This window comes from Somniosus microcephalus, chromosome 4 (genome assembly GCF_052327205.1).
Source record: "Somniosus microcephalus isolate GS21.2 chromosome 4, FLI_Smic_1.0, whole genome shotgun sequence".
Lineage (NCBI taxonomy): Eukaryota > Metazoa > Chordata > Chondrichthyes > Squaliformes > Somniosidae > Somniosus > Somniosus microcephalus.
Window position 1 is genome coordinate 182763575 of NC_140990.1, and position 17327 is coordinate 182780901.

Consider the following 17327-nt stretch of genomic DNA (forward strand, 5'->3'; position numbering starts at 1 on the left):
ACAACACTTTGGTCCACTCTTCAATCACCCCCAATACCCCTCCTCTTCCCACGCAAGCGCAGGAAATGCAACATCTGCCCTTTCACCTCCCTTCCCACCGTCCATGGCCCCAAACACTCCTTCCAGGTGAAACAGCGATTTACTTGTATTTCTTTCAATTTAGTATGCTGTTCACGATGTGGTCTCCATTTGGGAGAACAAACGCAGATTGGTCGATCGCTTTACGGAGCACCTCCGTTCAGTCCGCAAGCATGACCCTGAGCCTCTGGTCACCCGCCATTTTAACTCTCCGTCCCACTCCCACTCTGACCTCTTTGTTCTTGGCCTCCTATGCTGTTCTAATAAAGCACAACGGAAACTTAAGGGAACAGCACCTCATCCTTTGATTAAGCACTTTACAGTTTTCCAGACTCAACATTGAGTTCAACAATTTCAGATCATAACCACTGCTCCCATTTTTTCCAGACAGCAGATGTTGGTAATGATTCTGCTATTAACATTTATACCTACTCTAGACCCATCTTTTGTTTCTTTACTTGTCCCATTACCATCCACTTTCGCCTTGCACCATTATCCCTTTTGTCATTTAATCTCTCCTGCCTTCCACCCGATCACAGACCTTCCCTTTTGTTCTTTCCTCCCCTCCCCCTTTCCCTGCCTCTGTACTTGCTTAAAACCTGTTACATCTCTAACTTTTTCCTATTACGTCCATGAATGATTGAGACACGGACAGCAGGAGTTGAACAAAACGCGTCTTTACTGATGGAAGGCAATAGTGAAACTGAAAACAACAGAGGCTCACTAGCGCCTTTTATACAGGGGTGGTCACTGCCAGTATTGCAGTCTGAGACCAGTTATTCTCTTAAAGGTACATACACAACAACTCCTCCCCTTTTAGATGAACAGTACATAACATTCATTTAACAACTAAATGATAACTAATTACAATCACAATTACGGTTGCTAGATACATTGGTTAAGTTTAAGCAATTATAAGTTCAGTCTTTGAGGAGGCTTCCTGATTCTGTCTGGATAACGCCTCTTTGGAGTGTCAGGTTCTTCTGGCAATGTTGAGTCGGAATCAATGTCGTTGTTTGGTTCATCTGCTTCCAATATTACCGGTTCTGCGGTAGCTGCAATTGGAACGTCGATTTCATTACCAGGTGTATCAGATCGTGGTGTGGAGTTGACGTTTTCCAGTGACTCTAGAATCTGGTCAGCATGGCGTCTTACAATGCTCTCCCCAACGTCCACGGTATACGAGAGGTCCTTGTCGTGTACAAATCGTTCCTGGCTGCCATTTCTCAGTGCGGTAGTCCCGAGCCAAAACTGGTTGACCTATCTTAAAACTCCTGGTCGGCCTTTCATTCATATTCTGAAACTGCCTGTTCTCCACATCTCTTCGGACGTTTGGCTTAACCAAATCCAAGCGGCATCGTAGTCTTCGATTGAAGAACATCATGGCTGGAGTTTGGTTGGTAACCGCATGTGTCGCATTCCGGTAGGCAAACAAGAAGTTGTCCACCTTGTGTTGTAGGGGTATAGCTTCATTACACATTGCCTTGATAGCCTTCTTGAATGTTTGGACAAACCTCTCGGCCAATCCATTAGTGGCTGGATGATATGGGGCAGATGTGTAATGCTTAACACCATTGTTCTTTAAGAACCTCCGGAACTCTTCAGACACAAACTGTGGTCCATTGTCAGAGCAAATCTGTTCAGGCAGCCCATTCCTAGCGAATATGGTTCGTAAAACTGCGATAGTTTTTTCTGTGGTGGTTGAGGACATTTTTATTACCTCTGGCCACTTTGAATGTGCATCCACCGCAATTAAAAACATCGAGTCCATGAAGGGACCAGCAAAATCAATGTCCACCCTTTGCCATGGAGATGAGGGCCACTCCCATGGATGCAGAGGAGCTTGTGGTGGGGCATTTTGGACCTTCTGGCATCCTGCACAGATCTTGGTCATCTCTTCGATTTCTCGATCGATTCCTGGCCACCACACAAACGCTCTGACTAAGTTCTTCATTTTTACCCCACCCAGATGACCCTCATGAAGCTCACTGAGCACTCTATCCGTCAACTTAGGTGGAATTACGACTCTGGATCCACACATCAAGGTTCCTCTGCACACTGACAGCTGTTCTCTTCTCGGCGAGAATGCTGGCAGCAGTGGTTCGCCATGTGCTGGCCATCCCTTCACCGTTAAATCATAGACCCGTGATAGAAAAGGAAACACGGAATGACCCGACACTATGTTTGCATTCGTCACAGGGAGACATTCGACTATGGTCGAGTGGAATAACTCCATTGGATCCACTGCAAGGTCGTCTTCTTCCACCGTCGGCAACGGTAGACGTGACAATCCATCAGCATTTCCATGCTGTTTAGTTCCTTTGTACTCGATGTCATATTGGTGTGCCCCTAGGAAAAGGGACCACCTCTGCAGCCGTTGTGCTGTCATTATCGGTACGCCCTTCTGAGGGTTGAAAATGGAGACAAGAGGTTGATGATCGGTTAGTAGAGTAAATTTTTGACCGTGCAGGTAGTGATTGAACTTCTTCACCCCCCACACTAGGCTGAGGGCCTCTCTGTCAATCTGGGCGTAGTTACGCTCGGCAGAAGTTAACGAGCGTGACGCAAAAGCTATCGGCCTCTCTAAACCATCAAGGAATTTATGTGACAGTACCGCCCCAATGCCGTAGGGAGACGCATCACACGCCAGTCTGATCGGCAGTGCTGGGTTGTAGTGAGCCAATACTTCCCTTGAAGTGATTAGGTCTTTACTCTTCTGAAAGGCCCGCTTACAATCATCGCTCCATTTCCATGCTACCCCCGTTCGTAGCAGGGCGTTCAGTGGGTGCAGAATTGTCGACAAATTCGGCAAAAACTTATGGTAGTAATTCACCAATCCGAGGAATGACCTCAGTTGCGACACATTTTCAGGCGCTGGGGCCTTAACAACCGCTTCAATTTTGTCAGGGGACTCATGTAACCCCTCTTCATCAATCACGCGGCCACAATACGATATCTGTTTCTTAAAAAACTCGCACTTGGGGCGGTTGGCTCGTAGCCCAGGTTCCCGTAGTCTCGTGAGCACCTGTTCTAGGTTGTTAAGGTGTTCACTGTCATCTTCACCTGTCACAAGGATGTCATCCAAGTAACACCGAGTCCCCGGAATCCCTTGCAGGACTTGTTCCATCGCTCTTTGCCATATCGCCGGAGCCGATGCTACTCCGAATACCAATCGATGATACTGGTAAAGACCTTTGTGAGTGTTTATCGCGAGATACTTCCTAGAGGACTCTTCAACCTCCATCTGCAAATATGCTTGTGCTAGGTCAATTTTTGTAAAACGCTTCCCTCCAGACAGTGAGGCAAGATGTCTTCTATCCTTGGAAGAGGATATTGTACTGTGTGAAGGACTGGGTTCACCGTCACCTTGAAATCCCCACAGATGCGAATCTTCCTTGGCTCCCCGGACTTATTGCTTAACGTTTTCTTCATGACAGGAACGATGGGTGTCGCCCACTCGCTCCAGTCGACCTTGGACAACACGCCTGCCTTCTCCAGATTCTCCAGCTCTGCCTCGACGGCTGGGCGAATTGCATATGGTTCCGGTCTTGCTTTGAAAAACTTGGGAACTGCATTCTCTTCTATTTTTATCGAGGCGGTTACGCCTTTAAGCGTGCCCAGTTCTTGTTGAAATACCTCCTTGGCGTTAGCCAAGATTGTTGACAATCCTCCAGGAGTGACGTCTTCATCTTTTTTACCGTCCACCGTCATTGCATGAATGGAATGCCAATCTAAGTTTATCTTCCTGATCCATTCCCGTCCCAATAACGGTGGTCCACCATTTGGCAGTATGTAGAGATACAATTTCCGTATTTTCTTGCCATTGTATTCGACAGGCACCCTTATTTTTCCTCTGGGGAATACTTTTTGCCCCGTATACGTCGTCAAGACGATGGATGTCTCTCAAGGGTATGTGTGAAAATAGCCGCTCGTAGTCTCGTCGATTCATGACGGTTAGCGCTGATCCTGTATCCAATTCCATTTTAACTTGGGACCCTGCTATCGTGGGGGTGACCCAAATGGTTCGGTGATCCTCTTTTGCGATTACATTGTGAAGTTTGAGACAGCTTAGTCTCCTGTTCCCGGATTCACTATCGCTCATCTGGTCTTCGGAACTACTGTCCGTCATCTTTTGTACTTTCTTGTACGGTTCCTTAGTAGCCTTTTTGTTGTCGCTGGTCTTCTTCCCAGACCTGCAAACTCGTGCAATGTGTCCCATCTTCCCGCATTGCCTGCATATTTTGTCTTTGGACCAGCAGTCCTTCTGGTCATGGTTAGTTCTGCCGCAGCGATAACATTTTGCAAATCCCCGTGTCATTTCGTGGGTGCCGTATTCCTGTGGTTTTTGTTGAATTTCTGCAGCTCCCCTGGCTGCTGCTTCATACGATACTGCCACGCTGAAAGCCTTATCTAGCGTCAGCTCTTTCTCTGAGAGTAACTTCTTCTGTGTTCCTTCACTCAGGAGTCCACAGACAAATTTGTCCCGTAGGGTATCTGCCAGTCCTGCTCCGAACTGGCAGTGCTTTGATAGCTTGCGTAGTTCCGTAAGATACTCAGCATTGCTCTCATCTTTGTGCTGAGTTCTCCTGTGGAATTTAAATCTTTCTGCTATCAACAGCGGTGCAGGGTTTAAGTGTTCCTGTAGGACAGCAACAATTTCGTTAAAACTCTTCGCCTTCGGTTTGGCTGGAGTAATCAGGTCCCGCAATAGGCCGTACGTTCTAGCGCCCATTAAGTTTAGCAATATCGATGCCTTTTTCCCCTCCGCTATTTCGTTTGCCTCGAAATATACCTCGACTCTTTCCACATACGTGGTCCAGTCCTCTATTGTATTATCAAAAGCAGTGATACAGCCAGTCTTCGGCATCTTGCAAATCTAAAATGGCACCTCCCGCGCTTTGCCTTCTTCCCCGATTTAACAAAATGGCGCCTCCCGCGCTTTGCCTTCTTCCCCGCTGATTAAGATGGCGCCTCCCGCGCTTTGCCTTCTTCCCCGCTGTTGCTAGCGCTGCTTTCCGCGGTTCCCGTTGCAACCTGCAGCTCCTCGCGGTTTCTTGCGCGTTTAATATTTCTTTTTTTTATTATTTTCCCATCGTGGAACAACCCTGTGGGACTCTTGCCTCCCTCTTCGCGGGTCTATACGCAGCCCGGCTTCGTAGCACCGGCCGCGCCCTGTGTGCTCCACCCTCTCTCTCTCTTCTTCCCGACAACGCTGCTCGACCCCGTTGCAAACCACCTGCTCGAGTTCGCGACCGCCGCAGCCCAGGAAGGATCAGTGCACTACCTGCCACCAGCCCGATTAGCTGAAGCACCGTCGACAGGAACCAGGCCCCGCTTCCGACAGCTTCTCCAGCAATCTTCAACTCCGCAACACAGGGTGGATGCCCACGGTCGACGCCTGTTTCTACTGCCTCTTACTTTCTTTTCTTTCTGGCCTCGACCTCTGCTCACTTCGCTGTAGGAATGGATCCCAGGAGGTGGTGCAGACTGTAGGTAGGTTCGTATCTGCTCGTCGCCAGTATTACGTCCGTGAATGATTGAGACACGGACAGCAGGAGTTGAACAAAACACGTCTTTACTGATGGACGTCAATAGTGAAACTGAAAACAACAGAGGCTCACTAGCGCCTTTTATACAGGGGTGGTCACTGCCGGTACTGCAGTCTGAGGCCAGTTATTCTCTTAAAGGTACATACACATTTTCTAGTTCTGATCAAAGGTCATCGACCTGAAACGTTAACTCTGTTTCTCTCTTCACAGATGCTGCCTGATCTGCAGAGTATTTCCAGCATTTTCTGTTTTTATTTCAGATTTCCAGCATCCACAGTATTTTGCTTTTGTATTGAGCAGTTTATAACAGTCACTGCAAACTCATTTAGATTACAGACTTCCATAGCTCCTTGGGGTGTGTGTGTAAAATTCATTTTATAATGTGCACAGTTTTATGTGGTTTTTTTTTTTACCTCTGCCAGCGGTGGTTCTCAGTGCTGTATGCCCATGGTGTTTTCTGCCACTCACTGTGGGGTCAACAATGCGATGTCATTAGTGCAAGTTTATTGAGCAATGCTTTGTATTTGATTTCTGGGAAATAGCCAATATGAATGACGAGAAACTAATTTATTTTGAAGTTGCAAATATATTGCTTTTTAGTAGAGATTGTTAAAAGCAACTGTAAATCTGTCGGGTTTAATAAAAACTAGTTGATTTTCTTTCATTGGAAATAGAATCATAGCATGATACGGCACAGAAGGAGGCCATTTGGCCCATTGTGCCTGTGCCGGCTCTTTGGTAGAGCTAGCCAATTAATCCTACTCCCCTGCTCTTTCCCACAGCCCTGTAAATTATTTTCCTTCATGTAATTATCCAATTCCCTTTTGAAAGTTACTATTGAATCTGCTTCCACCACCCTTTCAGGCAGTGCATTCCAGATCATCACCACTCGCCGTGTTAAACAAATAGTTTTCTCTTGTCACCTCTGGTTCTTTTGCCAATCACCTTAAAAAGTTCCCATGTAAATTGAAGGTTTTGCATTGCTGTAAGAGATCAGTGTTTTCTCTGAATTGTGGAATTAATTGGACAGATTAATTTTAAAAATAGTAAAGAGCCAAAATGAATCCCTACTGCTGCCAGAATGGTGCCAGCTGAACGCAGTCTTTTATTAGCATCAATCAATTCCCAGTTATAATTGCTAGAAGGCGGTGACAAGGGTAGAGCACAAAGTTTAGCTGAGTAGCAGGGGAAAAAAAAAAATCACACATCAATGTGCACATTAGTGATGACCGATGCCCGGATTTTCCGGGGCCTATGAATGCATAGACAGTGTGTATGCGGCCGTACGTGCCCCACAAGGTCCGGGTTTCCACATGTGATGCGCATGCACGAAAACCCGGAACTTGCGATCAGTCAAGAATCTTCTTGACAGATCCTCCGCATCCCTGGGAAATGCGCATTTGTTGGGAGAGTTGGGCTGTTTGCCCAGCGAATGCCCGTGAAAAACTTTTACGCCTGGTAAAAGCAGGCATCGGGCCTTCTTTTACCAGCGTAAGTGTTTAAATAAATATTACTTTTTTTTTTTTAAACACAAAAAACTTTAAAATTAGTTCTAGGTTACTTTTAGCCCCTATAAAATGTTGAAATTTATTTTTCAAAAATTTAAATTTTTGTTTTAAATGTTTAATGAAATTGTACTTTAATTAATTTTAAACATGTTATGATTTTTTCTAATTTCAGGGTGTAATTGTATTTTTTGGGTGATTCCTAAGCTTATGGGGATTCCGTACGTAAATGGAATCTCCATAAGCATAATGGGGATGCCCCTTTCTGATTGGTTGGGCCGGCCCACGTGCTCCCAGGATGCTTGCGAACTGCATGCGCCCCGGGATACGTGGGCCTCTACGCATGCGTACACGTAGAGGCCCAGGAGCGCGGGTCTCCGTGGATCCAGGACCATCAGGTAGGTAGGTTCATAGTTTTATTGCGGTTCGGAGGCATCTGCCCACGGGAAGCCTGCGACCGCAAATTCAGGCCCATTGACATGAGGAGATTTGGCTTGTGCCTCTGAGTTCAAGCAAAAAAAAATGGTTTCAAGATAATAGTGAGCGAAAAATCTAATTTCCAAACAACCAGAACTGTTTTATGTGAAGGCACGACTGTTAGAATGAATAAAATCTTATCCCTAGGTCCTGCTTCACTACACTGTTGTGTAATATTGTGCTAGACATATTAGGATAGCTATAGATTTGATCCATGCTCTCTGCTCAGTTAGCCAGTTAGCTAATGGGGCAGGAAGTGGGGGTACGTTTGACTTCGGCATCTCAAGTTCAAGAAGAAAATTGGCCAGTATTCTTGCCACTGATTTCTATCAAAACACCTCTTTTGAACGCATTTTGGTGCAAGGACAAAGTTGAGCTTGGTTTTGATGACTCCCATATTTATATTGCAATCAACACTTGCTATCAAGGCTCACAAAGAATGTTGCCTTTAGCGAGGGATCAGAGGAACATTGGTACCTATAGTTCACCTGCTTCAGGTGTAAGGGGTAAATTGGAGATTGAGGAACTTTGCACAGAGGTACGGTGCGAGTTTGCCAACAATTCATCGCTTTTCCACTGTGGCCGGTTTATGACGATGGGGAAAATATGTTCATTAGAAATGGCATCCTTCACTGGAGGGTGAATTGACTCTCACTGCTGTTATGCACCTGCTTACAGTTTACCCGCCAGCTCTGCGTATGCAGTGGGGGTGAGGATTGGGGATAAGATGAAAAATTAGGAGAAAATGATTAAAACCTGTACTGACACTTGTTTTTCTAAGGATAACAAACTTGTGTAACACTGCCATTGTTGCCAATCAACTCCTTTGTTGACACAAGGGATTTATGATATAGACCCAAAAACACAGTACTGCTGTACTTGACCTAGACTGGGCCAGAAATTCGGGTCCCCACGGGTGAGTACGCGCTGGGTACTCACGCATAGGGCTAAGGAAAGTGACGGTTTCGTGCATGCACTGCACAGGAAACCGGAACTTCCGTTCCCTTGAAGGAAGGGGTTCACAGGTCGAACGCGTGCGCCAGAGAGGCAGCGCGTACGGCTGGAACTTGCGGTTTTTTTTATTTTTTATTACAGGTTTCTCCGGGAGGGTAAGTCTCCAGCAGCTACGCTTTTAAAAAGCAGTCGCATGGCCTGCTTTTAACAAGGCAAGTGGTGAATTAAGTAAAATTAAAACATTTTTCCCCACAGGTTTATTATTTTTAAATACTTTAAAGAAAGGTAAGTTTATTTTTAGCCCCATTAAAAACTGTAATTAATTTTTTCAAAAATTTAAATTATTGTTTAAAATAGTTATTTTATGTAATTTATAGTTATTTTAAAAATGTGATTTTTAAAAAAAATGTATTTTAAGTTTTAGTTATGTTTTGGGGCCGATCTCTATTCATAGATTTGACAGGCCTTCCTGTCAAATTTATGAATGGAGATTCCCTGCTACGATTGACTCTCCATGGCCCACGTGACCCCAGGGGATGCTTCCAACTAACTGTGCCCCTGGGATATGCAAGCACTGCGTGCCGGCAGCTGGAGGAGGCCCAGGATCAGAATCCCACGCGGGCCCACAGCACAATGGCAGGCGCGCTAGTTAAGTGCAAGTCAGGGGCTTGCACCCGCGGGAAGCCTCCGACCTGAATTTCTGGCCCATTGCTTTTTGCCACTTCTTTTTATCTTTCACAATTTCAAAAATACATACAATAAACTGAGCATCTGTGGCAGCAGACAATCGGTTTGTTTTGGACGTTGTCTTCTGCACTCTATACCCCTTCACAGAAACAACAAGTATTTATATAGCGCCTTTAAGGTAGTTGTAATGTATACAACATTGAAGGGACTACTTTGTTTTGCGGATGTACATCCTTAGTTGCGAGCGTATATAACAGACGCGTATCGATTTGTATAGTCAGTGCCGAAGTTCCAGTTGCCCAGTAAAGATCACTTGAAGTTACTCTCAGTCTCTGCTGCTTTATTATTTTATGTAGTTGTGTATAGCGGTACAAACACAACAAATTGGCGACGAGAATTATGAACCTACGTCTTACTATTCTGGCATCGCATCCAGAGGACACCGAAATTTGGAAGAAAGGAGCGAGAAGGTAGAGAAAACGGAGCACGCTTGCTAAGCTAGGCAGGGGATACACAAGTCAAGTGAAAAGTGCACAGGACTTGCATGACGCTAGCTAACTAGTAAAGAAAGAAAAACGGGTTTGGAAAAAAAAATGGCGATGATTGGCACTATTGCAGCATTGAAGACTGGGCAACTTACATTGAAAGAGTGGCGTTGTACTGTGAGGCTAACGGAGTGAAGGTAGAAAAGAAAGCCACTGTTTTGCTGAGTGTTATGGGCGCAAAGACATATGGGCTGCTAAGTAGTTTATTAACCCCTGAAAAGCCAGCAAACAAAACATTCAAACAAATAGTGGACACACTCCAAGACCATTTAAGCCCTAAACCACTGCTCGCTTTAGAAATTCAACAAAAATCCCTGGAATATTCAACTAATAAAATGTCAGAAACAAGAAAAGTGCTATCGCTGTGGCAAAATGTCACATGACCACAATGACTGTTGGTTTAAAGATAAAGATTGCAGACAATGTGGCAGACGAGAGCACATTGAAAGAGTCTGCAAAGCAAATAAGAAGCCGAAAACTGATACAATAGTGTAACAAAAAGGTACATCAAGTGACTGAAAACAAGAAACCTTTCAAAGATAGATACAAGAAGGTACACTACGTGACTGGAGACAGTTCAGATAAAGAAAAAAGTGACACAGACTCAGAGGAAGAGGATCTGGCTTGTCTAAAACTACACAGTGTGAAAGAGACAGGGGATCACAGAATAATATGGGTTACTCCAGAAGTGGCAGGAGTTAGGCTGAAAATGGAGTTGGACACAGGCTCAGCTTTAACAGTGATCTCTGTACATGACTACAAACGACTGTTTTCACACATACCGCTAAGGCCAACTGAAGTACTGTTAAAGACATACACAGGACAAAGAGTGTGCCCCAAAGGTAAAATAAAAGTGACATACAAAGAAAAAAAAATACCGCAATTGAACCTCTATGTAGTGGAAAATGGAGGACCACCATTACTGGGACGCGAATGGCTCAGGAAAATACAGTTGGGTTGGCACACCATCCAAGCACTGTTTGTGTCAGCAAAGGAGGACAGCAACGCCACTCCTGAGAGACTGTCACAAATACTCTGACTCTCAGGAAGTGTTCAAGAAGGGAATAGGAACACTTAAGGGCATGAAAGCAAAAATTAAGATTGAGGAGAATGCAAATCCAAAGTTCCTCAAGGCCAGACCAGTGCCTTATGCAATTCGCCCTTCAGTAGAAGCAGAGCTGGAGAACTTGGAGCAATTAGGGGTCCTGTCCAAGGTGGGTTGGAGTGAATGGGCCACATCTATAGTTCCAGTGATGAAGAAAACCGCCAGCACAAAACCAGGAAAGCCAAGAAAAGTGCGCATCTGCGGAGACTTTAAAGTGACTGTTAACCCAGTCCTCCACAGTACAGTACCCTTTGCCTCGCATTGAGGACATCTTTGCTTCCCTGTCAAGAGGGGAACGCTTCACAAAGATTGACTTGGCCCAGGCCTATCTCCAAATGGAAATTGATGATGCATCAATTAAGTACCTGACAATAAATACGCACAAAGGCCTTTACCAGTACAATCGGCTGGTATTCGGAATAGCATCAGCTCCTGCAATCTGGCAAAGGGCAATGGACCAAGTCCTGCAGGGGATCCCAGGTACTCGGTGTTATCTTGATGACATCATCATTACTGGCAAGAATGACAACGACCACCTTTCCAACCTTGAACAGGTGCTCATCAGGTTACGGGAGTATGGGCTCCGAGCGAACCGAGACAAGTGTGGGTTTTTCAAAAAGGAAATCTCACTGTGGACATGTGATTGACAAGGACGGTTTACACAAGTCTCCAGACAAGATTGAAGCTGTGATTAATGCACCAACACCTGAAAATGTGTCTCAGTTGAGATCATATCTTGGACTGGTGAACTACTATCACAAGTTCTTGCCCAACCTATCCACAGTGTTACATCCACTAAATGCACTGCTACAGACAGGGTCACAATGGAAGTGGAGTGACAGTTGTGAACAAGCTTTTCAAGAGAGTAAAAGACTCATTACTTCAGAAGAGGTGCTAGCTCACTTTGACCCATCCTTACCTATTCGACTGGCATGTGATGCTTCACCCCATGGCATTGGTGCCGTGTTGTCACATAAGTTCCCAGACGGCTCAGAAAGACCAATAGCCTTTGCCTCAAGATCATTGACTACAGCTGAACGCAATTATGCACAGATTGACCGAGAAGCTCTCAGCCTTGTGTGGGGAGTCAAGAAATTCAACCACTACTTGTATGGTCAACAGATTACACGGTTAACTGACCACCAGCCTCTCGTTTCAATCTTCAACCCAAGGAAGGGCGTTCCAGTGATGACGGCACAACAGCTACAGCGATGGTCACTCTTCCTAGGGGCTCACCTGTATGACATTGAATACAAGGGGACCAAGCAACATGGCAACGCCGATGGTTTGTCACGTTTACCACTGCCGACCTCAGAGAACTACAACAGTTGACTCAGCAGAGGTATTTCACACGACAATAGTTGAGCAGCTACCAGTGACAAACTCCCTCATTGAAAGAGAAACACGCAATGACCCGACATTGTCAAAGGTTTATGACATCACTGTGAAGGGATGGCCAGCGCATGGTGACTCATTGTTTCCAGCATTCTCAGCTAGGAGGGAGCAGTTATCAGTGTGTCGGGGAACACTGATGTGCGGCTCACGAGTTGTGATTCCTCCCAAGCTTCGTAACCGAGTGCTAGATGAACTGCATGAAGGCCACTTAGGTACGGTAAAGATGAAAAGCCTTGCCCGTGGTTACGTGTGGTGGCCGGGAATTGACAAACAGATCGAGGACCTGACAAAGAGCTGCTCAGGATGTCAAAAGGTTCAGAACGCACCACCACAAGCCCCTCTCCATCCATGGGAATGGCCCTCATCACCATGGCAACGTGTGCACATCGACTTTGCTGGACCGTTCATGGACTCCATGTTCTTGATTGCAGTCGATGCACATTCCAAATGGCCCGAGGTCATTAAAATGAAATTAACCACATCTGAAAAGACCATTTCAGTTCTGAGGACCATGTTCGCTAGAAATGGCCTACCAGAACAAATCTGCACAGACAATGGACGACAATTTGTCTCTGACGAATTCCAAGGTTTCATGAGGAAAAATGGAATCAAGCACTACACATCTGCCCCGTACCATCCAGCTACAAATGGCTTGGCAGAAAGATTCATACAGACTTTCAAGAAGGCCATCAAAGCAATGTACAGCGAGAATCTACCACTGCAACACAAGATAGACAATTTCCTCTTTGCTTATCGGAACGCAGCCACTAATCAGACTCCAGCGATGATGTTTCTGAACAGGAACCTGAGATCTCGCATGGACCTTCTTAAACCGAATGTACGGCGTGATGTAGAGAACAAACAGTTCAAACATTTGAATGCTAAGCCAACAAGAAGCTTCAGTGTGGGACAGTCAGTTCTTGCTCGTGATTTCCAGATGGAAAAGTGGCAACCAGGGACAATATCCACAAGAGAGGGACCACTGATGTATACAGTGGATGTGGGAGAGAACGTTTTGAGACGTCATGTGGACCAAATTCTGGATGTTCAGGTGAAAAACACCCCTATACCTCGCCCAGACTCACCTGACATGGAAACAGACACTCCTGGTTCATCATCAGCACCAGCCTCATCCACAAGCTGAGAGCTCTACCTGTGCTGATAGCTCACCTGATGCAACTGTACCTGTACAGTCTCATTCCCCAAAGCAAGAGAGTCTGGAGAGACGTTACCCAGAGAGGCAGAGGAGGCCTCCCCAGAGACTTGACTTGTAAAAGGGCTGTTGACAAAATAAATGTTATGTTGGAATTTGAATTTTGTTACTTTTAAGAAAACAAAAAGGTTAGTGTAAAGACAGACTCTGTATGTTAATTATAGAAATTTTGCATTAATATACTATTAAACTAAAGGGGGAGGAAGTGTAATGTATACAACATTGAAGGGACTACTTTGTTTTGCGGATGTACATCCTTAGTTGCGAGCGTATATAACAGACGCGTATCGATTTGTACAGTCAGTGCCGAAGTTCCAGTTACCCAGTAAAGATCACTTGAAATTACACTCAGTCTCTGCTGCTTTATTATTTTATGTAGTTGTGTATAGCGGTACAAACACAACAGTAGTAAAACATCCCAAGGCGCTTCACAGAAGTATTAAGACAAAAATTGTCACCGAGCCACATAGAGAAATTAGGGCAGGTGACCAAAAGCTTGGTCAAAGAGGTAGATTTTAAGGAGAGTCTTAAAAGAGGAAAGAGAGGTAGAGAGGCAGAGAGGTTTAGGCAGGGAATTCCAGAACTTAAAAGAAAGACTTACATTTATATAGCGCCTTTCACGACCACCGGACTTCTCAAAGCGCTTTACAGCCAATGAAGTACTTTTGGAGGGTAGTCACGGTTGTACTGTGGGTAACGCGGCAGCCAATTTGCGCACAGGAAGCTCCCACAAACAGCAATGTGATAATGACCAGATAATCTGTTATTGTTATGTTGATTGAGGGATAAACATTGGCCGGAACACCGGGGATAACTCCCCTACTCCTCTTCTTTTACATCCACCTGAGCGAGCAGATGGGGTCTCAGTTTAACGTCTCATCCAAAAGATGACACCGCCGACAGTGCAGCACTCCCTCAGCACTGTATTGGATTGTCCGCCTGGCTTTATGTGCTCAAGTCCCTGGAGTGGGACTTGAACCCAAAACCTTCTGACTCAGAGGTGAGTGTGCCACCCATTGAGCCACAGCTGACACTATCTTTAGGGCCTAGGCAACAGAAGGCAAGACCACCAGTGGTTGAGCAATTATAATCAGGGATGCTCAAGAGGGCAGAATTAGAGAAGTGCAGATATCTCAGTGTTGTGGGACTTGGAGATTACAGAGATAGGGAGGGGTGAGGTCATGGAGGGATTTGAAAACAAGGATGAGAATTTTGAAATTGAGGCATTGCTTAACCGGGAACCAATGTAGGTCAGCAAGCACAGGGGTGATGGGTGAACGGGACTTGGTGTAAGTTAGGACATGAGCAGCCAAGTTTTGGATGACCTCAAGTTTACGGAGGGTAGAACGTGGGAGGCCAGCCAGGAATGCGTTGGAATAGTCAAGTGTAGAGGTTACAAAGGCATGGATGAGGGTTTCAGCAGATGAGCTGAAGCAAAGGCGGAGATGGGCGATGTTACGGAGGTGGAAATAAGCGGTCTTAGTTATGCCGCAGTTATGTGGTCGGAAGCTCATTTCAGGGTCAAATATGACACCAAGGTTGCAAACAGCGAGGTTCAGCCTCAGACAGATGTTAGGGAGAGGGATGGAGTCAGTGGCTAGGGAACGGAGTTTGAGGCGGGGGCCGGAAACAATGGCTTCGCTCTTCCCAATATTTAATTGGTTAAAATTTCTGCTCATCCAGAACTGGATGTCGGACAAGCAGTCTGAAAATTTAGAGACCGTGGAGGGGTCGAGAGAAGTGGTGGTGAGGTACAACTGAGTGTCATCAGCGTACATGTGGAAACTGACGCTGAATTTTTGGATGATCTGGCCAAGGGGCAGCATGTAGGTGAGAAATAGGAGGGGGCCAAGGATAGATCCTTGGGGGACACCAGAGGTAACAATGCGGGAGCAGGAAGAGAAGCCATTGCAGGTGATTCTCTGGCTACGATTAGATAGATAAGAATGGAACCAGGTGAGTGAAGTCCCGCTGGACGACAGTGGAGAGGCGTTGGAGAAGGATGGAGTGGTCAACTGTGTCAAAGGCTGCAGACAAGTCAAGAAGGACGAGGAGGGATAGTTTATCTTTGTCACAGTCACAAAGGATGTTATTTGTGACTTTGATGAGAGCCGTTTCGGTACTGTGGCAAGGGCGGATACCCGATTGGAGGGATTCAAACATGGAGTTGTGGGATAGATGAGCACGGATTTGGGAGGCAACAACACGTTCAAGGACTTTGGAGAGGAAAGGGAGATTGGCAATGGGGCGGTAGTTTGCTAGGACAGGGGGAGTCAAGGATTGGATTTTTGAGGAGAGAGATGATGGCGGTTGATTTGAGGGACAGGGGGACAGTGCCTGAGGAGAGAACCGTTAACACTATCAGCGAACATGAGAGCCAGAAAAGGAAACTGGCTGGTCAGCAGTTTGGTGGGAATAGGGTCAAGGGAGCAGGAAGTGGGTCTCATGGACAAAATGAGCACGGAGAGGTCATGAGGGGTCATCGGAGAGAAACTGGAGAAAGATGCGAGTTCAGGGCTAGGGCAGTGGTGGAACCTTAGAGGAAGTTTGGCCCGGTGAGCTAGGGGAAGGAAGGGAAGTGGCAGAGTCAGCTGAACGGATGGTCTCAATCTTGGAGACAAAGAAGTCCAGGAGCTCCTCACACTTGTTGGAGGTGAGGGTGGAGGAAACAGGGGAGAGGGGTTTAAGACAGTTAGCAGTGGAGAATAGAAGTATATCCTTCCTTAGATAAGACCACCAAAACTGTACATAATACTCCAGGTGTAGTCTCACCAGGGTCCTATATAATTGTAGTAAGATGTCTTTACTCTTATACTCAAATCCTCTTGAAATAAAGGCCAACATACCATTTGCTTTCCTAATTGCTTGCTGTACCTGCATGTTAACTTCCAGTGATTCGTGTACAATGGTACCTGGGTGTCCATCTCTCACCATTTAAAAAATACTCTGCTTTTCTATTTTTCCTACTAAAGTGGATAACTTCACAGTTCTCCACATGATATTCCATTTGCCATGTTCTTGCCCACTCACTTAGCTTGTCTATATCTCCTTGAAGCCTCTTTGCATTCTCCTCACAACTTACATTCCCACCCAGCTTTGTATCAGCAGCAAACCTGGATATATTACCTTCGGTCGCCTCATCCAAATCATTGATATAGATTGTGAACAGCTGAGGCCCAAGCACTAGTTACAGCCTGCCAACCTGAAATGACCCATTTATTCCTACTCTCTGTTTTCTATCCGTTAACCAATCCTCAATCCATGCTAGCATATTACCCCCAATCCCATATGCCCTAATTTTGTTTAATAACCTCTTGTGTAGCACCTTATCGAATGCCTTCTGAAAATCCAAATACACCACATCCACTGGTTTCCCCCTCATCTATTCTGCTCGTTACAAGCTCAAAAAACTCTTAACAGATTTGTCAAACATGATTTCCTTTCATAAATCAGTGTTGACTCTGCCCAATCCTATTATTATTTTCTAAGTGCCCTGTTACCACGTCCTTAATAATAGATTCTAGCATTTTCCCTACTACTGATATCAGGCTAACTGGTCTGTAGTTCCCCGTTTTCTCTCTCCCTCGTTTCTTAAATAGTGGGATTGTAGGAATCGACAGATCCCTAACTGAAGTACTGAGGTCGAGTCAGTCCGATAATAAAACAAAGTTTAATGTAAACTAGAGAACAAACAATGGTATGCCAGAGAAGCAATCAACAGGTCTTTTCTTAATGCTGGCTTCACAAGCTCTGAGCTGGGAACCTCCCCGTCTGACGTCATCACGTTTCCCGCCGTACGGGACGTCACGTGACCAATGT